Genomic DNA, 24,371 nt, shown 5'->3' with positions numbered 1-24,371 from the left:
TTACGCTCGTATCTTGAGCCTTAACTTCCAAGTAACAATCCGGTAACATTTCTCACTATTTAAGAATTGGCTTCCCGCCTGTTAAAATGAAATATTGTGAATTCCCAATATTTATTCTAGCAGATTACAAGAACCTTAGCAGTCGTGCGGGTTTCTTGTAAGTATATTTTGGAGTATTTGATTTCTTGAATGCACGTTTGAGCTGCACTCCAGCCGAGACTCTGCCCGCTCCAGTAAACATCTCATGAATTTATCACAGCTCAATCCATGACTTGCAAAACAGCCAGTGAGATGACATTGGTGTCCTCAGATACCCTGGAACTCGCCCATTCACGCGGCCTCAAAATCAGCAGGGGATGGGGCAGAGACAAACCAACCCCACACTTTCCATAGGGATGGTCGGCAAACGTGCTATCCCCAATGGTACACGATCAGGCGGCCTTTGTTGGCCTGGAGATTAAAGTGACTTCATCAACCACAAGTATGGTAAGGCAACCATCCAGAGATAGCCATTGGGCTCTGGGGAAGCCTGGTTTCACACGCTCGTCTGTGGTTTGTGGCCCCCGACGTTTCTTCATGTGATGGGCATCTTAATGACGATGATTGAGATAGAAAACAGGGAAGGCTGGGTCGGAGCCCCTCCTAGAAATTCAGAAAGTCTGCACTTACTCCGAGGCTTTGCTAAATTATTTCCATTCCGAAGCGTGCTATGAAACACCCTGGAAGTTAAGGAAGGGGATTAACACCAGTATCCTAATGCATTGCCTTAATCAGACTCACCAGAACCGCAAAATCCTTCAACATTCTGCTCAGTCTGTGTGAAATCCCAGGCAATCAAGTGGAGACAATGACTTCTTCAGCCAAAGCAGTTCCCCTCCTGCATATAAAGCATCTGTGGATATGGAATACTGTATGCAGCTTCGAAATTTCTGCCCCAACCACCCCATAACTGCCCCATCAGACCCTAACCCCCAGTCAGAGCCGTTTTTGCCATTAGGCACCTGATGGCCTGTGCGTAAGGAAGCAGAATTGAGGGGACAGCACTTAAAGGGGGTTTCCATGAAATTTAAAGATGGGCTAACAAAAAAAAAAAAAAGAAAAAACAGGCACTTATCTTCTCTGCTCCCTCCAGTATTAGCGAGCTCCGGTTCCCGCAATAAGGAGCTTCTGGGTTTGGGAACATGAGGTTAAAGACCATCTCAGCTGATCAGTGGCAGAAAACTACAGCGGTCACCTATTGTCTATGGCGATCTATCCCTGAGCTCGGAAACCAATGCACAACTGGGGCCAGAATTTATGAAATTATACCATACTCACCTGCCCCAGTATCCCTACTATACTGCTGGTCCCCAATGTTTCCTGGTTCCTCTGACATGTCCCAGGATGAACTACCTGCTCAGCTAATCACTTGCTAAGGCGGGTCACCAAATCAAACTATGGTTGGCTTAGTGGTCAGTTTGTGTTGGGTTGACATGTGACCTGGAGCATCATCTGTGGAGGATCAGGGCAGAGGAGTATGTCTCGTAATTTTTTTGCTGGTGCTCAATTACCCCTTTATGAGTTTCTGGGATGTACTGGAAATGGTTATGGGAATTCAATGGGGTCACACATTGTATAGTAGAAATATAATTCTTACTTTTCTTCAAAATATGGATGTTTCTGCTTATTTTAGATATTGTTGAGTGGCAGCAGAGTAGGGGAGAACACAGTCCTTCTGCTGCCACCACCAGCTGTGTTGGGAACTGCAGGGCTGCTCAAGCCTGCCTACGGTTAGATATCACAAGCACTGCTGCATGCACAGTGTAGCAGAGTGAGCAGGGATAACTGTCATTCACTGCTCTCCTGCTACAGCTTCCCCCAAGTCTACTGTCTATTCTAATGCTAAGATTGCATGCTGCATTAGTGATATGTGCTGGGACCAGGACTTGAGCAGCTCTGCAGTTCCCAGCTGAATATTTCTTTAAGGTTTTCTCCACCTAATGAACAAAGTCTTAAAGATAAGGAAGGATATATTATGTGTATAAAGTATAACAAGCATAAAAGAAAAACTGAATGAGATTTTCAATCTTCTGTCTAGGAAAGGAGACACCGAAACCCGGGCGCAGGCTACGTCAATGGTCCCTGCTGGGAGAATGATAAATGAATTTGGGAATACGGCTTTCCAGGATTAATACGACCTGAATAGGAATGTAAGGTAGACGGAGAGGATTTCAGACCATCTGCATTCGTCATTCTGACTTTTCTCCCTCCCTTCTGTTTAACTAGACATTGAAAAAAAAATCAAAGCTTTATTTTGGCTTCTATGTTTTCCTGACATTGGGCTGGTGAAGAAATTCTACTATACGGCCATTGTTCATTTGCACAAACGAGACAATTCATTTATCGAAGGGAATAGACTATGAAGATTGGAGAAGAGGGCGAATCGGAATGGAAGGGATGTCACCATTTTGGATGCATGAATGGAGGAGGGACATTCTAGGAAGTCCATCCCAGTGGTATCCTGTATGTCATAGACTATTGGGGACCAGGGTGGAGGAGATGGAAGGGATGACTGATCACACAATGATTTCAGAACACCAGTAACCACCATTGGTTGGTGTCCATACCTAAAAACTTTTCGAGATATGTCAAAAGGTTTGGGGGACGGGTGTTCAAATCCCAAGCCGAGAAAAGGGCCTCCTAAACATGTTCTGTCCAAGCTCTATGCTACACGACCAAGATGGGCACCTATACACCTTCAATAACCACTGGATGAACATCATCTTCCCTGTCCTCCTCATACACGTTCGGCACAACTGAATGTTCTCATGTTCTTTATAGGAAGTCTAAATCCACAGCCAGACAGCTCTAGCGCTAGTTTTCCAGAACAATAGGGTAGGGCAGTGGAAGTCAATCAGTGTTCTCGACTGAACAGGGAGAGAAGAGTACGGCTGAGTGCCTCTTTCCATGGTTTCTCTCCTGGACCAAGACCATAGACCAAAGGTGACCATACACGTTATGCTAAAGTCCTCCGAACCCGTGGGTTCTAGCAACAGTATGAGATGTGGGGCAGGCCCTCATACATCTTATACAGTTGCTAGAACCCACTGCCAGTGGTGGGTTCAGAGGACTTTAGCATAACGTTTATGGGCACTTTAAGAGAGAAACCAGGGAGAGAAGCACTCACCCGCACTCTTCTCTCCCAACTCAGTCGAGAACATTCAGACTCCAATCAATCAAAACTTTTAATATGTCTCTACAACTTAATTTTTTCTTTAGTTCATGACCACACAATGTCTTTTTTTTGGGGAAAGGGGGGGGGGGGGTGCATCATTTTCCACCCAAGTAACAGACCTTATTTCAAAACAACATCTGTTATTTGTGGACTAATGCCTGTCAGTCTTTGGAATAACGGCTGTTATTTGGGTGCAAAAATTATGCAATAAAATTAATAAAAGTCTGTCAAATGACCAAGTTGTGTGGTCATCTGCATCTCTTTTGAGTAAACCTCGGCGAAGCACTTGAACTTCTTGGGGGACATCTATCAATGTTGCATCCATGGCGTATGCCAGGAAAAAGGCATACATTTGCCCCTTCTACCTGGCGTTCACTTGCCGTATGCCCCGCTTGGGCAGGGGGGAGCACGGCAAGGTGGGGAGGCAGTGTAATTCATGATACAAATCTACACCTGCTGGAAACTTAAATAAATCTTGTCGCCATTCTATTAGCGCCAAGCCGTTCACTTGTACAGATGTGTGCTTATGAGACATACGTGACATTTTGCTGAGCTGTCTGGCAGCTTCCTGGCATTGAGAGCCTGAAATCCTTTGCTCATCTCTACCATTTCCTCTTAGTTTTGTATATTCTGCAAAACGTGCTTAAAGGGGCGAATGGAAGCAAAGTTATAATTTAGCCAAATTATATTTACATCCTGCGCTTATTTACCAGTAGATAATGGATCGACCAGATTTTGGGGAAGTGAACACGGTAATTCATGTATGGCTCTAGTCTGTGAAGGGTTACTGGTATTACAAGGTTTAGGACCCTGTAAATGAGCCTCATACATACATTAAAGCTGCGGGTTAGTGCCAACAGAGGTGTGTGGGATTCAGGAGGGGGACGCAGGAATCCGGAGTGACTGAAAACCATTTAATAGGGCATAGTTACATCTCAATATTACCCGCATCGGCCAAAAAACATATTTGTAGGATCTGAGAGCCGTCCATTAACACAGCCAGGCTCAGGGAAGGGTCTGGGGAACATGAAGTTGTACTCGCTCCAGACATGTACTACAGCATTAAAAGTGAAAAATTATTTCACACCGCCCTAATAAGAGTCCCGGCTCCCATCTGTAATTCTAATATTAACACATTGAGGATGGACGAGGAGTAAGGGACGTGAGATGTGTCATCATTCTCTCATGGATGGACGCTGTCGATGTACAGACGTCTGGGATGGTCGACAATTTAGGCTGGGTTCACGTTAGTTTTTATGGCTTGCGTTTTACACGTATGCCGGGAAAGCTCTCGACCAGCTTAACGTGTCCATAGGGGTCTATTAGTCAGATGGAGACCAAAAGAGTGTCCCTTGGCCTCCATCTGACTGGAGTACATAAAAAAACATATGCCTTAAAGGAGTACTCCAGTAAATTGGTGTCAGAAAGTTTTATAGATTTGAAATTTACTTCTATTTGAAAATCTCCAGTCTTCCAGTACTTATCAGCTGCTGAATGTACTGCAGGAAGTGGTGTGTTCTTCCCAGTCTGACACAGTGCTCTCTGCTGCCACCTCTGTCCTTGTCAGGAACTGTCCAGAGCAGTAGACGTTTTCTATGGGGATTTGCTGCTTCTCTGGACAGTTCCTGACATGGACAGAGGTGGCAGCAGACAGTGCCGGCCGATGGTTAGCTATCCCAATCCCCACTTACACAAGCACACTCCGTAGTCTGACTGATTAATTCTTAATGGGGAGAAAGTCATTGCCTTTGGCTGCGACTTACCTACTCTAGACAAAAAAACAAAAAGTGCAACAGCAACCTACAGGTGGGCAAATAGGAGCTAAATCTCTATTTATAGCACTCACAAGACATGGGTGGAGTGCAAGCCAACAGGAGGTAGCCACACACCCCGCATGGAAAAGAAAAAGAAAAAAAAATTGGCACCACCCCTATGCCTCTGTTCACACTGTAGGTTGCACACTGCATATAGAGCACGTTTTTTATTATGTGTACGCCAGGGGGATTATGTATGGTAAGTGCTTGCACCTGTAGGTTGCTGTTGCACTTTTTCGTCTGTACTACAGTGTGAAGAGGCATAGGGGTGCTGTAAATTTTTTATTTTTTTTTCTGTTACCTACCTACTAGAAAAACCGGATTGGATATATTCAATCCTCTCTTCTCAACCCATTAGGAGGCCAGAATAGACACTGGATCAGTGTTTGCCAACCTGTAGTTCTCCAGCTGGGAGTTGTAGTTTTACAACATCTGGAGAGTTACAGGTTGGGGGACACTGCACTAGATCCAGAAGTTGTCAAATCCTGTTAAATAGTATTGAGCGGACTTGCGTAACTTTTCGAGTTTGGCAATGTTCAAATCTGAAAAAGTTGCGATGAAGATGAAGTTTTTAATATTTATTAATGGAAAATAAAGAAAGAAAAAAAATTGGCATTTGGCTGGATAAGTTGGATGCCGTTTAGGAAAACATGGCTACAACCATAGGCTGCCGGAAGACAAATGAGAAACATTTGGGTTCGGAGAACGTTGTCGACCTCGAACAGTTCCGCACGTCGGCTCAACGCTAGTGTTGAAGTTGGTGGCTTCGGCCAATGCCTATTATTTTGTATTGTGCATGGCTAGCTTTTTTTTTTTCTAGAATTTTTTTTTTCTTCTTGATAAATTTCCTGCAGGTCCAAAACTGTACATAACATCCTCTACCATAGTGGTGTCTCGGTCTGTTGTGTATTATTCCTATAAGGAGACTTTCATTGACTAGAACAAGGAAAAATACTCAAGTCCATGTGTCATATTAGCGAGCCCTCTGCTCAGGAAGACAAGCCGGCCTCTATTGGAATTCATGTTCTTCCAGAATCTAAGAGGTAATTGCGTAGAATAGCCCCAGATCTCTCCCGAGACTTCATGTAGAGAGCAGCCTCCCTTCCCCCTCATGTATACAGAATGATTTCCTGGAGCCAGCATGGCTTGGCGTGTACAGTAAAGTCTCTTCTGATTAAGGAAGGTTGCATTAATAAGAACATACAGTAGTTGAGGGAATCGGGCAGGAGAGTCCGACACGCGCTCCTCAGAAGTCTGCCTGTGGTTTCATTGCTGTCAACCAGATGCTGCATAGCCAGAATGATTCACCGGCCTCTCGGAGAGTAACAAGATGGGGGGGGGGGGGGGTATTGTTGCTGATTCCTGAGGCATGATAGGGGCCCATATATATATATTTTTTTTTAGATACTTAGTATATGTGCATTAGTTTAGGCTAAGTTGGGCTGTATGTACTATGTACTGTAGGTCGGTGGTCTGCAACTACTGCGATTCCAGAAAATAAGACAGTATCTTATAATAATTTTTGCTCCCATAGATGCGCTAGGTCTTATTTTTCAAAGAAGAAGAATTCTAATATCACTTGCACAGAAGGGAAAGAGCATACGGTATGGCGGCTTCCGGCCACCAGGGGGAGCTCAGCACAGCACACTCGTACAGCACAGCAGGGATAGCATATGGTGTTGTGGCTTCCGGCCACTAGGGGGAGCTCACCACAGCACACTTGTACAGCACAGTAGGGACAGCATATTGTATGGAGGCTTGCAGCCATCAGGAAGAGCTCACCACAGCACAGCAGAGAGAGCGTGCGGTATGGTGGTTTCCGGCCACCAGGGGGAGCTTACCACAACACACTGGTACAGCACAGCAGGGACAGCATACGGTATGATGGCAGGCGTCAGGATAAAGGCAGACTGTTTGCAGCTCTACATCTAGACAACAGGGATTGCCCCAGGTGATGGGCCTCTTAATGCCTTGCCTGCACATTTACATGTGACTGCAGTAAGTGGGAACATTGAGGTTGGCGGCAGGTGACAGTCTTCATGTCCTGCATGCAGCTGCTCTGCAACGAATGGTGAAGCTAGGGGACAACGGGCTAAAAGAATCCCAGCTCCATGCCCTGGTGTTCTGTCTGGCGGGCAAGCTGCCAAACGAAAACTTTGCTAGGTCTTCCTTTCAGGGGGGGCCTTATATTTAGAGGAAAACCTCTGCTAGGTCTTATTTTCAGGGGATGTCTTATTTGGGGGGTAACAGGGTAGAGATGAGCAAATCTTCTGAGGTGAATTTCGAGTCCAATTCAGCAAATCTGACTGTCCGATCCATTGGATTTGGATCCAGATGTGCTCCAATTGTCCATACAAAGTATCATCTTTATTCCTTTGGTAACCCTCCAGTGACTGATGAGACTCCTGCACATCCCTATGTAAGTCTTCACCTTCTTACATGGGCCCCATCAGTCTCCATGGTATGGATTCCCATGTGGTATACAATGCGATATATTGAGGCGTATAGTAAACCCCACAATTCAAACCCAACATTTATAACACTTATTTTATATTCCGTATCACATGATTTATTGTAAACCTATTTTTTTTGCAACTTTAAATTTTTGGCCAATTATTTTTCAAATATTCAGATCTGTGTTACATTCGTTTGAAGACTCGTTCTGTCAGATGGGAAAAACTCTTTGAATCCAAATAACATTTTTGGATCCTGTTGTTATTCTAAAATTTTTTTTTTTTTTTTTTTTTTTTATATTTGTTACACTAGATCTTGACCCTTTGTGATGTACAAACTGTTAGTTTCTATACATAAAAGGATATTTGGTACAAGGTTAAAAAAGAAAAAAAACATACGCACAAAAACTGTTACGACAAAATGGGATTCATCAAAAAAGGTGCACTAGTCTTCTGGCATAGTGCCGCCATGTTTTGTATATGCCCCATATAAATCTACCACTGGACGTGTTACTTTTTATCAAGTGGGTGAAGCTTAGCACTAAGGGGGTGCAGTCTCCAGCTGTCTGGCACATTTACTATAATCTATGTCAGATACTGGTTTAAAGGGTTTATCCAGGATTTGATAAAACACAGATATGTTTTTCTTTAAAAAAAAAAAAAAAATTCTTTCAGATCAACTGGTGTCAAAAAATGATATAGATTTGTAATTTACTTCTATTTTAAAATTTCACATTTTCCTGTACTTATCAGCTGCTATATGTCCTACAGGAAGTGGTGTGTTCTTTCCAGTCTGACACAATGCTCTCTGCTGCCACCTCTGTCCATGTCAGTAACTGTCCAGAGCAAAAAAACTTCTCCTGTTCTGGACAGTTCATGACATGGACAGAGGTGGCAGCAGAGAACACTGTGTTAGACTAGAAAGAATATACCTTTTTCTGCAGGACATACAACAGCTGATAAGTACTGGAAGACTTGTGATTTTTAAGAAAATAAACTGGCACCAGTTGATCTGACAAAAAAAAAAAAAAAGGTCACCCGAGTTCCCCTTTAAGCCTGGAAAACCCTCAAAAATTTCCAGATCTGTAGAATTTTTACTTAAGACCGGCAAATGAAACACAGATCCTATATTTTAAGCAGAAGGCATGTTATAAACATAAACCAACAACGATGCAAAAAAAAAAAATCATTAAAATATTGACAGAAGAAAAAGTCCTCCCAGTAAAAAAAACTCTACAAAGGTTTTCAAAAAATTTAAGAAAAAAAAAATTCTAACTAAAAAACATGAAGCTTCCAGGGTGCCAACCTCAGTCTAATGTAAGCGCAGCACAAACAGAAGGGAACGACGGCTCAAGGAGCAGATTTAAGGAGTGACACATTTGACACGAGGCCAAAGCAGTCAACGAAATAAGACGTTGTCTCTTTAAGTGCCATGTAGCCCAAGGTGAAAAAAAAGAAAAAAATACCAAGAGGAAACTTACTAAGCAGTACAGGCGATTTTGGCGCCGTGGAAATAATACCCAAATCTCAGGCCAAATTTGAAATGAAAATGAACGTGATCCGTCATACGGGGCTGTTTTTCTAAGGCAGAATATATATTTTTGAACGCTGGCAAAGCAATTACTCAAATTAAGGCAACTGGAAAAATAAACACCGGTGAAAAAAATGCTGTTAGGTTTTTTTTGGTTTTTTTTTGCCTTCAAGTATATTGGTTTTAAGGAGTGTGGCTTAGTTAACTCTTGAGTCTCCGCAGCCGGGGGTGCCTAGACTAGAACACCAGTATTTGTTGGCTGTGGTTCCAGCTCCCAGAACACTCGGCCAGACTCTCCGCACCATCCCAGGGTTGTCGACTTTCCATCTGAAACACAGTGCGGAAGGGGGTGATGTGGGGATCTGTGATCCCTCTTAAGCTGCTTGAGGTGCGTTGTCTGGTGTGTTAGGTGACATTAAAAATAACACACAGCCAGATGTTCCATGTGAGTTCTGGGCTCCCGATTCCGGCTACGGATTCTGTTTCTGATGTTTTCACTGATTTCTAGGGACGTTTTTAGCTTTGTGCCTGTTCCTGTACTTCTTAACCCCACTCAACACCTATTTGACTATACCATACTGTATCTGCCCGGACATGTAACTTATACCGATGAGCCCACTCTACCATCTCTACTTAGAACTAGTGATGAGCCATTAATTTAGGGGGGAAATTTTTTTTTTTTTTTAATTTTAGAATTTTTTTTTTTTATTTGATTTTAAAAAATTAGGGGTTTGCTTGGATGAACCTAGTTATAGTCACATGCTTTAAGCCTGACAACTCAGCCCCTAACGTGTAAAAGTAAATACTTACCTGCTCCCTCCTGTGGCCTGAAATAGAGTGGTCACTAGAGGGCAGCATAGGAAACTCCCCTATTTGGGCCCGGTCACAGGGAGGAGCAGGGAGCAAGTGAGTATTTTTACAGTACCCAAAAAGGAGAGGGGCAACGACACCTATAGTTTTAACAGGAGTTTCTGGTCATCTACAGTATACAACAATGTGCTATGTAGTATGGTTGTTTACTGTAAGGGTTAAGAGGCAATGCTGTGTATAGCCACCTGAATTCTGTGTATAGCCACCTGGCCCAGCAAGAGTAGGGACAAACCCCAATTAGAAATGAATCTGAAACGAATTCGGTGAAATCCCATGATAACTAGAGATGAGCGCAACTGGAGCATGATCAAGTTGGATTCTTCTGCATTGGAGTACCAGTGGCTGAAGTTGGATGTAACTCAATGGAGTCCGGGAAAACATGGATACAACTATAAGCTTCCTAGGGCTGCATCCAACTTCTTCAGCCACCGGTATTCCAATGCCGAAAGATGGGGCTCAAGCATGCTCCAGCTGAGCTCATCTCTAATGATGACCCAATTAGAAGTTGTGATAGGTGGAGGGCTCCCACCAACAAAGAGTCATATACGCTTGGCTGAGAACTTTCTCCCATTGTTTCTGCTTGGCTTTCCTCATAAGTTTCAGAGAGATACAAAAAGACTATCATGGTACCTATACTCAGCATGATTAACTTTCCAAGTAACCAAGGGCGTAACTAGAATTCATGGGGCCCCATGGGCCCCAAACCCCACTGCAACATGCTCTCCTGGCCCGGAACAGTCTGTCGGCAAGTCACTTGTACGCCAGGGAGCTGGGAGAATGAAGGAGAGCTGCGCCAAGGTCGGAGATGTGAGCTGCCATCATGAAGGCAGACCATGCTCTGCTGCAGAGGTTCCATGGGTCCCCTTGGTGCCCAGGCCTCATAGAAGTTATGTGGTCTGCTTTTATTGGAAGCTATGCCACTGCCTCTAATATGTAATACACTCGGAGATGCTGTTTATGATCAGAGAAAATATCCTCTGGGGGGTAGGTGTGAGTGGACCACTCAGAGACTGTCAGTGTCCCAGTGTCGTAGCACTATGGAGGCAGGCCATGCTTTGCCAGCAGGGGCCTCCCTGCCACACGGGCCCCATAGCAGTTGTGTAGTCTGCCTCCATGGTAGCTACGCCACTGGGTCATAGGCTTTATCCATGTTTTTTTATCCAGACTCCTTAGGGCTGCATCCAATCTCTTCAGCCACCGGTATTTAAAAGCCCAACAATAGGACTTGAGCATGCTCGGGTTGCGTTCATCTCTAACTATGAGGTGCCAATGAGATCTGTGCTTCTTAACTTTTGACCTCCAGTCTTCTTATTAACGTACATGTAAAAGTTAAAGGGAGCTGAAGATCTTTCAGCAATTGTACTTGGTCCACACTGATTTGCTGAATAGATGGTTGCCCTAAAAATCAGAATATTCAATTATCAACCAATTATAATAATAATTATTGAAAAATAATCTGGACATTATACTTCCATTATGACTATTTGTGTTAGTTTTTATTTTGTCACGTTCGGCCAAGCATCTGGTAAATTTTTTAATCTGAAAATTTTAAGTTTTTTTTTTTTACTGTGTTGTAGTTTGCATTGGTGATGCATTATATATACAGAAGCTGTTTGTTTTGTCAACGGAATATATTTTATGTGCCATGTAATCCCGTCCCGGGACGCGGTTCCTTCGCCTCTCTGCTTCCCTCTGCCGTCCTCTTGGGAGTCCCATCCCTCATCATGAATCCCAAGCCGGTAATCCTAACTAACTAGCTGCTCCTAACATCTTCGTCTCCTGCCATCAGAATGATTTGCTGCTCCTGCCTTCCTTCGGCTAAGGTTACGCCATTGTCCTGCCGTGAATCATGTTTATACTACTGTTTTCCGAGCTCCTGTTTATTTATTTTACATTTTTTTTTTGTGGTTATAATAGAAATCAGATGTGCGGCTGTTTATTGTAGCCGGTGCCGGAGCACGAGCGCTCGCTGTAATTAAATAAGAGCGGTGACCCCCCCGCTCCCCTCGGCCCTTCTTCAGGTCTGGACGAGACACAGTTTTGTAACGACTTCAAATTAAACCCTTGTTTGTTTTCATTTCATCAGGGAGAAGGGTCGGGGTGTGACCGCATAATGGAATTTGGGGAGATGTTGTAGAGTGAAGAGATATTATTTTTGGTGAGAGAAGAAAGGGTGCCATTTACACACGACTGCACGGTAGCTGAACGAAAGGGCTGGGGGGTGCAAGACGGAGTCAAAAACAGCCAACGCCAACACAAAGTCGGGTTTTTAGGTGTATTATTCCAAATTATACGTGATGTTTTTTGCTAATCTGATGTGGCCTCGTTAAACTCTCCATTCACGTACAGCCATAATGCACAAAGGGACCGCTTCTCTCTTATAAGGCACTTACAGGAGGTTTTAAGACATTTTCCAAACTTTATTTATCTTGTGTGCCCAAAACTTAAAGGACCTGGGAGTCCATAGATGGAATTTTTGCATCCTCATTTATCCGAAATTATTCTAGGAAGTTTCCCTGGATATAATTACCATATTTCTGGCTTGTGAACCCGGACACTACAAATTTGAAATATAATATTACTTCCCTCACATAGGATCCCAGCTAAATATAATAGAGCATATGGACAAGGGTTTGATTCTTTAGCTTTGATACCTCCATCCCAACCAGTGGCTGCTATTTATATTGCTGTCTTCTTAAAGGGGTCCTCATCAAAATTAGATTGGTTGGATTTGGCCTTCAACACCTCTATCACATTCCGTTGCTGCTGCAGCTTCTTTGTTCGTTACCGGGCATGGCTACATATAATTTGTAGTGGCTTGTGAAGCACCAGGACCAACCCCTACAACATGTATAGAGCTGGAAGAGGCTACAGCCCCTTGAATCTGGTTGGGAGGGCTAAAGTTTGGTTTCCCACCGATTGGACATTGATGGTTTATCCTAAGGAGCGGCCATCAATATTACAGTCCAGATAAACTTGATCCAAAGGAGAAGTCCCACTAAATCCAAAAAGAAAGGGAGGGGGGTGCGAAAAAATAATAAACAACTTAAACTCACCTGTCCACATACCTCTGTGGCGCACTCCTGGGTCCTCCTGACCACTGCCAGTAGTCATTTACCACTAGAAACTGGGTACGGAAACCAGGTCTTCCAGCTGCAACGACACAGACCGACATGAGCAATTGCCCACTCAGCCAGTCATTGACTGGGGTAGTGTCCAGCCAGCGGCCAAGCACTCAGATGGGTTTGTGACGTTGCAGCTGGAGGAGCTGGGTATGTAACGTTCCTGACTTCCAGTGGAAAATGGCTACCTGTGGTGGTCAGCGGAACCTGAGAGCGGCATAGGGATAGGTAAGTATACTTGTTTATTATTTTCCTGTATGACCCCCCCCCCCCTCCCCTTACTGATTTTTTGAGAATTTGATGGGACTTTAAAGGGCTCCTGTTATCACTTTTTATGCTGTCTGAACCACCAGTTATTGGGGGTCGCTAATGGCTTCTGCCTGCCCAATCATCCTTGACTGACAGATGTCTTCCTATACTTAAATGGCTAGAGATCTATCAATCAAGGAGGGGACAAGCTACTGGGGACTGCCCCATGGATAGCTGGAGCGTTCAGGCAGCATAAAAGTCATAACAGGTTCCTTTTACATAACAGATACTCTCAGATACCAGGGGATGAGTTGGGCTGCAACCTCAAGAACTTTGTAGGTTAATGGAAATTCTCTGCTGACGCATTTCACGTCTAACTATGCACCACCAAAGATGACTAAATTCCCCCCATTGAGCCCTCAGTTCTTTCCTGCTCCGTGGTAGAAGACTATAAGCTAGTAGAGCCCGGCAGGTAACACCCAGGGGACCCGACTCCCAGAGCAGCATGAAATGTGTTTAGGGAAAATCTGGAGCGATGGAGACGAAAACCATATCTGCCTTCTATCTGCATTACTCATGTGTTTACGTTACAGGGAGGCTGCCTGATCAGATATGACGGAGAAGAAAAATCACCGACTCAAGAGTTACAAGATGAGTGACATCATTTACGGGGCCAGAAGTGGGTGAATGGCCCCAGTAAAGAGTCCTGAACTGTCCATAGCAGCAGAAATCCCCCATAGAAAACCTCTCCTGCTCTGGACAGTTCCTGACATGGACAGAGGTGGCAGCAGAGAGCACTGTGTCAGACTGGAAATAATACACCACTTCCTGCAGGACATACAGCAGCTGGAAAGTACTGGAAGACTGGAGATTTTTTTATAGAATTAAATACAAAAAATTCTCAAACCAGTAGATTTGGAAGACTTTTTTTTGCTGGAGTGGCCCTTTAATGTGTATGATTAGGTTAACTTGGATTTAAAGAGACCATCCAAAACCTGTGCTCTACATCCACCTCCCTGACATCTAGGAAGTATAACGTTCGAGAAACATGGGAACAGATTACAGTATTGGGCAAAACCCCACCTGCATGCGATTGTCAATGGTCACATGTTATTGCCGATCGCTTGTGATTGGTGGCAGTCCCAGCGGTTAAACCTTCACCTATCCTGTCGGTTATAACTTGAATGCTATAATACTTCAACTTTCAATACCCCCTAAATAGAATTAGACTAATGGGCTCCATTTCTGGGGGCAAAAAAATTCCAACCGATTAAACTTTTTGGCTTTTTAATATGAAAGTTTTTGTGCTTTTTTTCAGTACTAGTAAATGCAACAGATAGGGCTGTCTTTTTGTACAACTTTTACAACACACAAAGTTTTTTTGAGAAGTATTAGGCTTTCTATACGTGAAAATAATTTTTTTTTCAAAAAATGACACGTTTTAATTTTTTTAATCAGGAAAACCAACCCTAAAATAGAGTTTCGTTTGTGCCAACCATAGCACTAGTCTGTTATAACAATCTGCTGGCCGTAAAATCAGTGTAATCCCCGCAGCTTTTGTAAACCCCCCCCCCCCCCCAAAAAAACCGCCTGCTACAACTTTAAGACGTTCAAGTCAACATTAAATGTCTCTTCTCACACCTCTCAATCCCGCTTTCCTAAACTAACATGTGTATAGAGGCTGTTTGTCCGGACCCGGAGAGTCCTGAAGGAATTCTAATTTGCATGGCCGGGCTGAGCAATCTGCTTGTCCTTGCGACAAGAAAAATGTAGCTGTGGCCAGGAGAGGTGTTGGGAAAACCTAGAGGGAGCCAGTTCTTCTACCCGGCCTCCCTCACCTTCGTTTGCCATTTCCCTCCTCTTGGGCATAGCACTTTACTCATTGCTCGCTGCATAATGCCAACAGGTAGTGACCATGCGAGATATTAGAAGCCCGTCATCAGTGACGCAAAACGGCCAATGTTTGGTGCTATGAAATTTTTGAAAGTTCCCGTCCCTATGGGTTTGCCTTTTAATAACTAAATGTTCATATTAAAGCAAATGCACCACTTCACATATAATTTTTATTTTTATACCACCTGGTCAGTGCCGGTGTGGAGATCATGGTGGGGCCATCCATTTTCGAATTGCTACCCGTTCCGCCATCTGTACCGGTTTCTCTATATGCAAATAGGGTTATTCGTGCACTGGAGACAAGCCCACAAGGGGCCCCCCATACATATACTAACCCTGCTCGGAGTAGTCTACCGGCGTTCATTCTCTAAGCTCCCTAACACTTGAGTAAACCCAACAACCCCTAGTGCACCAATATCTCCTACCCTGGGCCTCCTTTAAAACCAGGTCTGGCCACGACACCCAGTGGGCTCACTCAAGTGCTGGGGAGCTTAGAGAATGAACGCTGGGGGACTGCCTTAGGCTAGGTGAGTATGCGTATGGAGAGAACTCTTGTGGCTGGTGGTGCAATGCTGCCTCTGGCCAGCAGGGCCGCCTAGTTTCCGCCATCTGCGCTGATTTCTCTATATGCAAATAGGGTCATTTGGTGCAGTCACGATGATCCCAGGGCCTTAGTGCACCGATATCTCTTTCTCAGGCCTTCTTCAGAATCAAGTCTGGCCACGTCACCTAGGGGAGAAGATGTCAATGTACTGGGCTCAGTCATGTGCTGGTGAGCTTAGAGAATGAATGCTGTGGAAGTGTGTTGGGCTAGGTAAGTATGTGTATGGGGGACTCTTGTGGCTGGAGGTGCAATGCTGCGTCTATCCACAAGAGTCAGGCAGGCCTGCCCGGTTCCCGAAATCTGTGCCGGTTTTCTGTATGCACTAAAGATGATCCCAGGGCTTATTGCACTGATATCTCCTCCCCGGGCCTTCTTCAGAATCAAGTCTGGCCACGTCACCCAGGGGAGGAGATATTGGTGCACTTGGGGTGCAGGGTTTACTCAAGTGCTGGGGAGTTTAGAGAATGAACGATGGGGGACTGCGCCGGGCTAGGTGAGTATATGTATGGGGGGGGGGGGGCTCTTGTGGCTGGAAGTGCAATGCTGCCTCTGGCCACAAGAGAGACTGGCAGGGCAGGAGGCACATTTAAAGCAAATGTACCATCAGGTACATCGATTTGTGTTTTTTACATGAACAGACCAGCGCAGGGATGCTGGTGCCATGGTAATATTTTTGAACCGCCCACTGCTTCCTGGTCTATTTCAAAGGAAAACAGATCACTGATCTCAGGGAGACCAGCCAAACAATAGCACTGCTGGCTGCCGGTTAAAGCGCTCAATGCAGTGAAATCCTAGGTGCATTGCTCCCTGGAAAACATGAATATGCAAAAGAAGAGCCCGTAGAGCCTCATTTAAAAGTCTCGAAACACAGGACTAGCCAGATATCCCTCCATGAAGGACCCAGCCAAGTGGCAGCTCCTGTAAGGAAACCACCAAAACCACCATATGAAGTGGCCTTATAAGTCAATGTAATGACAAGGGAAAAACCAAGGGCAGGCATCCATCCACAGACAGCTGTTTTAGGATTTTGCCCCTCATCAGTGTGGAGCAGGATTCTGGCTAGGCGGGAGCAATGCCTAGTAAAGCCATAAGAGAAACAGATCGCTGATCTCAGGGAGACCAGCCAAACGATAACACTGCCGGCTGTCGCTTAAAACGCTCAATGCAGTGAAATCCTAGGAGCATTGCCCCCTGGGAAACATGAATATGCTAAAGAAGAGCCTGTGGAGCCTCATTTAAGATTCTCAAAACACAGGACTTGCCAGAGCACTGGCCTGGCATGAAGCACTGAAGGTGCCCCCAGTGTAACGATCCCCCTCTTTGGCGCGGCTCCATTAATTCTAGTGTCACAGAGCGGAGAGGGTTTTGTCACACTGGGGGACAGCAGGCCCACCTCCAGTGCCTCATGCCGGGCCAGTGCTCAGAAATAGACCGGAAAGCGGGTGATGGTTCAAAAAAATGACCATGGCATCGGCATCCCAGATCTGTTTATGTAAAAAACACAAAGCGATATCCCTAGTGGTACATCCGCTTTAATTGTGAACCTTCATCACGAATGGGCCCTGTAGCAGCAGCATGGTCTGCCATTATGGTAGCTACACCACTGCTCTTCGTTCTGGAGAGTGATTACAGGAAGAAAGTCTTGGACTTCAGACCCCTTTATTGTGTTCCCCTTTAATAACTTTGGATGCATAACATTAAGAAGTATTGCAACTTGACAGATACAGTTACGGAGTAGTATATCCTATACTATTGTATTAACATCAACTCCGAGTACGGAAAGGAGCCCCGGCAGTGACGAGGCAGTAGTAACACGGCGTAGGAATTCTACCCCAGGTTTATAGTATATAGTTATGGGCTTGCACTGTTTTTTCAGTGTTAACATAATTTGATCTAGGTGTCTCCATCTCTAGGGCAGGGCCTCCATCTTTATTCTGCGGGTTGCTTTAATCATTAATTGATTGTAGTGGGAGTTAATAGCACGGTTGCCATCGATGTAACTTTCCCAAGGTAGCATCTCTGGTAATGACTGTTTTCTTTCCATTTCCATACGTGGTGAGATGACACCCACCCTGTATAGAACTCTACCCCGCCAATTCATCGAGCTTGTTTGTCCTCCTGCAAATTATTGGTGAAGAAACTAGAGGAAGCGGGCACGGGTTCAGGCTCTTCCACCACAAATATTGTTTTTCTGTTTTGGAGGTGTTAATGCAATAGAAAGTTTCTAATAGGGTCGATGAGTCAAGGCGCATGGACGGGAAGCCCGGGGTAAGCGCAGCCGCTGCCAGGCTGTGTGTTTCATTGTTGATTTAGAAGCCAACTAAGAAAAAAGCAAACTGGTTTTATTTGATGGGGCGAGCCTGAAAACATATTGATAATTGTGGGTTTGGAGCAAAGTTTATTTGTGTCCCGGAGTCCTGGACTAATTCAATTTAAGGCAGCGTCATAGGGATTGCACTGGCCGCAGAGGAGACGCCTGCAGATGGAGAATCTGTACCCAGGGGCCTCAGACTGTCCGGGATTTCCATTTATACACTCTGTTATGTTATAGTAGCTACCAAGGGAGCAGACCATGCAACTGCTATGGGGCCCGTGGGGCAGGGCTCAACTATGGCCTACCTTCATGGTACTAACGGCCAGTGTCACCATCCTTTGCCTGCACCACCCGATCACTACCCCCCTAACCCCCGGACAGTCACACACCATATAACTTTCAGTAATTAGTTGATTTGAAAGAAAAAGATGTTTGTTGGAGTACCCCTTTAAGATTTTGTCAACTTTTATCAAAGGAACCTAGAAGTCAGCAGCCAAGTACTGACCCGCAGCATCATTTACATCCATCCAAACTACAGTCAGACAACGCATGTAAAAGTTACGGCCGCTTGTTAGGACCTAGAATAAGAACCATAATAATAATATATTATATACTATCAGGGCATGAAGGTAACACACATGGGGGCGGATGTAAATGTAACACATCAGGGACACAGAGCAGTTCCCACCACTAGAACTATTACCCTAGATGCTTTATATAGTAACCAGCCTTGAAACTGCTACGTTGTTCCTAGAACGTCCTTCCAGGTGGTGCGGAGCATATAGTCCTGTATCTATACAAGCAGATAACGTATGCATGCATCGTGCCGGATAAACTCGCTACATCCCAGAGATAGCGGCCGGAACATATCGTCGTGTCCGCTCAGAAGACAACATGTGATAACTGTGGCCGGGAAGTGTGCAACTAAATATATTCCTACAAAGGACGTGCAAAACGTACACACCCAGCTTTATATCAGTGTCTGATGTGGTGTACATTGGAGCACATATAGTACTGCCTCCCTGCATGGCACAGATAGTACTGCCTCCCTGTAAGTTATATATAGTACTGCCTCCCTGCATGGCACATATAGTACTGCCTCCCTGCAAGGTACATATAGTACTGCCTCCCTGCAAGGCACAGATAGTACTGCCTCCCTGTAAGTTATATATAGTACTGCCTCCCTGTAAGTTACATATAGTGCTGCCTCCCTGTAAGTTACATATAGTGCTGCCTCCCTGTAAGTTACATATAGTGCTGCCTCCCTGTAAGGCACAGATAGTACTGCCTCCCTGCATGGCACATATAGTACTGCCTCCCTGCAAGGCATATATAGTACTGCCTCCCTGTAAGGCACAGATAGTACTGCCTCCCTGTAAGGCACATATAGTACTGCCTCCCTGCAAGGCACATATAGTACTGCCTCCCTGCAAGGCACATATAGTACTGCCCCCCTGTAAGGCACATATAGTACTGCCTCCCTGCAAGGCACATATAGTACTGCCTCCCTGTAAGGCACAGATAGTACTGCCTCCCTGCAAGGCACATATAGTACTGCCTCCCTGTAAGTTACATATAGTACTGCCTCCCTGTAAGTTATATATAGTACTGCCTCCCTGTAAGTTACATATAGTACTGCCTCCCTGTAAGTTACATATAGTACTGCCTCCCTGCATGGCACAGATAGTACTGCCTCCCTGCAAGGCACAGATAGTACTGTCTCCCTGCAAGGCACATATAGTACTGCCTCCCTGTAAGTTACATATAGTACTGCCTTCCTGCAAGGCACAGATAGTACTGCCTCCCTGCAAGGCACATATAGTACTGCCTCCCTGTAAGTTATATATAGTACTGCCTCCCTGTAAGGTACATATAGTACTGCCTCCCTGTAAGGCACAGATAGTACTGCCTCCCTGTAAGTTACATATAGTGCTGCCTCCCTGTAAGTTACATATAGTGCTGCCTCCCTGTAAGTTACATATAGTGCTGCCTCCCTGTAAGTTACATATAATACTGCCTCCCTGCATGGCACAGATAGTACTGCCTCCCTGCAAGGCACAGATAGTACTGTCTCCCTGCATGGCACAGATAGTACTGCCTCCCTGTATGGCACAGATATCACTGCCTCCCTGCAAGGCACAGATAGTACTGTCTCCCTGCAAGGCACATATAGTACTGCCTCCCTGTAAGTTACATATAGTGCTGCCTCCCTGCAAGGCACAGATAGTACTGCCTCCCTGTATGGCACAGATAGTACTGCCTCCCTGTATGGCACAGATAGTACTGCCTCCCTGCAAGGCACAGATAGTACTGTCTCCCTGCAAGGCACATATAGTACGGCCTCCCTGTAAGTTACATATAGTGCTGCCGCCCTGCAAGGTACATATAGTACTGCCTCCCTGCATGGCACATATAGTACTGCCTCCCTGCAAGGCAAAGATAGTACTGCCTCCCTGCAAGGCACGTAAAGTACTGCCCCCCTGCAAGGCACATATAGTACTGCCTCCTTGCAAGGCACATATAGTACTGCCTCCTTGCAAGGCACATATAGTACTGCCTCCCTGCAAAGCACAGATAGTACTGCCTCCCTGCAAGGCACATATAGTGCTGCCTCCCTACAAGGCACATATAGTGCTGCCTTCCTGTAAGTTACATATAGTACTGCATCCCTGCAAGGTACATATAGTACTGCCTCCCTGCAAGGCACATATAGTGCTGCCTCCCTGCAAGGCACAGATAGTACTGTCTTACTGTAAGGCACATATAGTGCTGCCTCCCTGCAAGACACAGATAGTACTACAAGTAAATAGAATCAATCATTGGTCTGGCGCCTTCAATCTTTATTCGTACAAAACTTGCAGGGAGATAAAAAGATGGAACGGTGCAGATGCCTCGATCTTCTACAGCCAAGTACCTAAATAGTGCTACAGTACATGCAGAGATTCATCATATTGGAAACTGGTCGAATGTGAATGAATGTGGTTTTGGGAATATATTTGTAAAGAAGAACACAGGTTAGGTACAAGGTACAATGGTGAACAGTACAGATGAGCAAACTGGATGAAAGTTCGGTTTCCTACGAACCTGACCAATCGGCATTTGAATCCCGCTGGAATACAGTGGGATTCAAATGTCGATTGTACAAGGGGGGGGGATAAGATTTGGGGAGGGGACCCAAACTTTTAGCAAGTCTGCTTATCTCTAACAGGAACACCGAAAATGCTTAATAGCTTTGTAAATTTTCTACAATTTTTTTTCTAATATCAAAATTTCCATCTAAATTCAGTATTCTACTGATTTTCTGCTACAGGAGAATTCAGAAGGATTCAGGCTCCATAGTTTGCACTGACAGGGTTTTCTGCAGCCGCTATTCATTGAATGGCGGCCACAGAAAACTGACAAGATCATCCCGACGGTACTGAAAAGATCATCCCGGATGGTACTACAGATCTTTCGGGCTGCAGTGTTCTGATGCAGGCGTATCCGTGTGCGCCCGCAACAGAACTTTACACTGTACACTATGGAGTGAGCGTCCGGATCCGCTTGCTCCACAGTCTGCACTGACATGGTTTTCTGCGAACGCTATTCAATAAATAGCGGCCGCAGAAAACTCACATGTCAGTTTCTTGGGGCCCCACTAGGGATCCCGGCCGAAGTGTATACTATGTGTATGTATATATGTACCATGTGTATACACTCCGGCAGGGATTCCTTAGAAGGCAGCACTATGTAAGTTTCGTAGGAATCACGGCTGTTATTACAACAGCCGTGATTACTACAAAACTTACCTAGTGAGAACACGGCCTAATCGAAGAAAGAAGAAATAACTTAAAATTGATACAAAAAGAAAAGTACCTGCAAAATTCTACTTTTCATGTAAATTGAATTCCCGGTATATACAGGTCACCGCTGCCTCTCCTAAAGAAAAGTCTAGAAACCTCAAGCGGAGAGTGATGGGGACGCTTCCTATATGGCCGGCCCGGCTGCGGATCGGTCCTCGGGGTGAGTTCTGCTTGTTGTTACTAAGTCCTATTAGCAGACATCGGCTTCCTCATCTCTGTGTACCGGGAGAATTTCTATGAAATTAATGAGGTGTTTCGGGTTAAGCTTTGGAGAAGTCGAGTTACTGACAGAAAGATTATTTGTGTTTAGGGAACTTTTTGAACTTGGGCGCTCGGCACTTAAGCCGCACCGATGCCATTTACTTCTCCATTAGGGAAACAAACAGGAATCTGCTCTTCTGTTGTTTGACTACTTGAGCCTGAGAGGACTTAAAGGAAAACTCCACTTCTGGACTAAATCTATATACAAGGCTGGAGGAACTTTGGATTTGATTTAATTTGTTTCGCTTCTCTGATTTACGGTTTGAGGGGGATTTTCTAATACTGTCGAAATATAGACTTGATGAGTAAGGTGAATTTCATCATTCTCGTTGACAAATACTGTGCATAATAATCGTGACTCACATCAGGGCTACATGCTGATTTTGGCCACAACAAAGACGGCCATTTCACGTTGTGTCAATCGAGATGCATCAGGGCCTGAGAAAGAGGGGAGCCCACCCTCAAAACACGTCTGATTTTAGCAAAATTGTTATTATTCTATTTTATCATGGTGTTTGCAGTTCAACTAAGCACACTAACCTGTGACACCATATCAGGAGTTGTGTCTTAAAGTGATAGTCACCCCCTTACTCTATGTGCTGTTGTCTACACCAGTGCTTCTCAATCCAGTCCTCAGGCCTCACCAACAGGTCATGTTTTGAGGATTTCCTTAGTATTTCACAGGTGATATAATTATAGTCAGTGCATCAGGTATTAGCACAGGTGATATAATTATAGTCAGTGCATCAGGTATTAGCACAGGTGATATAATTATAGTCAGTGCATCAGGTATTAGCACAGGTGATATAATTATAGTCAGTGCATCAGGTATTAGCACAGGTGTCCTTTGTATGGTAAATCCTCAAAACATGACCTGTTGGTGAGGCCTGAGGACTGGAATTGAGAAGCACTGGTCTACACCATCTTAGATGCTGCACATTTCATATATACCTGTATAGCACTTGTCTGTGTCTTTTAATACTGTAAAATTACTTTATTCCATCAGTGAATAGTGTCATCTAGGAGGGGCTTTGGAGCAGATGGGCCACCTCTACCCTGGGGAGATGGGGCCAAACTGCTGTGAAGCCCCGCCCAGATGACACTGTCCACTGCACAAAATCACACATAGAGTATGGGGGTGGGGGGTGGGGGTGCGCGACAGTATGACTCTAATAAGCCTTATCCTTACTATCCTGAGCCCCCAACAATCTTATTTCCTCTACTGATTTTACGATAAGACTATACATAAAGCTTATTTTTCGTTTGTAACAAGAAATAAGTGAATCAATATGAAAAGAATGGAATTTATTCAGAATTTAAAGTTTGCCCAAAATAAAATTTGGTGTGAAGGAGTCCCTGTTCCTCTATGCACTGATGCACAATGTACACTGTATGCCGGGCTGCTCAGTCCCTAAGGGATGTTTGGGAGTTAAATACTCCCTAGCTCCCTGTTCCACCCTCACCCACCGCTGTCTTCCCTCTGCCTCAATCACAGCGCTCCAATGCTGAGAGTTTACCCTATAGATACTTTAGTCAGCACGACCGCAGCATCTATAGGGCTCCTGACAGAGAATTCTCCCTCTACAGAGGGAGAATTCTCTGCCGGTGTCCATCGAGCCCCGATGGTAGCCATGGAACTAAGTACAGAGGCTAGTGGGGGAGAGAGGGAAGGCTTGGCGCGGGGAGCGCACCCATGAGCTCTGCCACCTCCCCCCTATCCCCTGCCGCTGTCACAAGATTGTAACAGTGGCAGGGGACAGAGGAGAGGGGGCAGACATACGGACATCAGCTTATGGGATCGTTATGATCCCATAAGCTGATGTCCAAACATGACCTGGGCATTGAGGCATCAGTGACCCCAGGTTGTGAGAGGGTTAAATGAAGTATTTATATTAAACATATTCTTGAAGAATCTAAAACTAAGCAAAGACTTCCTGTCCTGTCTGTGATGATAAAGAGGAGGCGGCCAACCTGTAAAGCAGTACAATAAAATGAGACACTAGTAGAAAGCTCACAGCTCAGCTACCCCACCCTCAAAGGTCAGAGGTAGAGATGAGCGAAGCAAATCTGACAAATTCCGATCCGCAGCAAATAGGGTATTTAATTCGCCTCATTGGGACCGCACATGTTAGCTTATGCTTACGCAGTTGCGAACATCACAAGATAAACATTTGCATATTCGAAAATTCCTATCATACGAACAA

This window comes from Dendropsophus ebraccatus, chromosome 14 (genome assembly GCF_027789765.1).
Source record: "Dendropsophus ebraccatus isolate aDenEbr1 chromosome 14, aDenEbr1.pat, whole genome shotgun sequence".
In the NCBI taxonomy this organism is placed as follows: domain Eukaryota; kingdom Metazoa; phylum Chordata; class Amphibia; order Anura; family Hylidae; genus Dendropsophus; species Dendropsophus ebraccatus.
The sequence above is the reverse complement of the archived record's forward strand: the minus strand, read 5'-3'. Positions refer to the sequence as shown.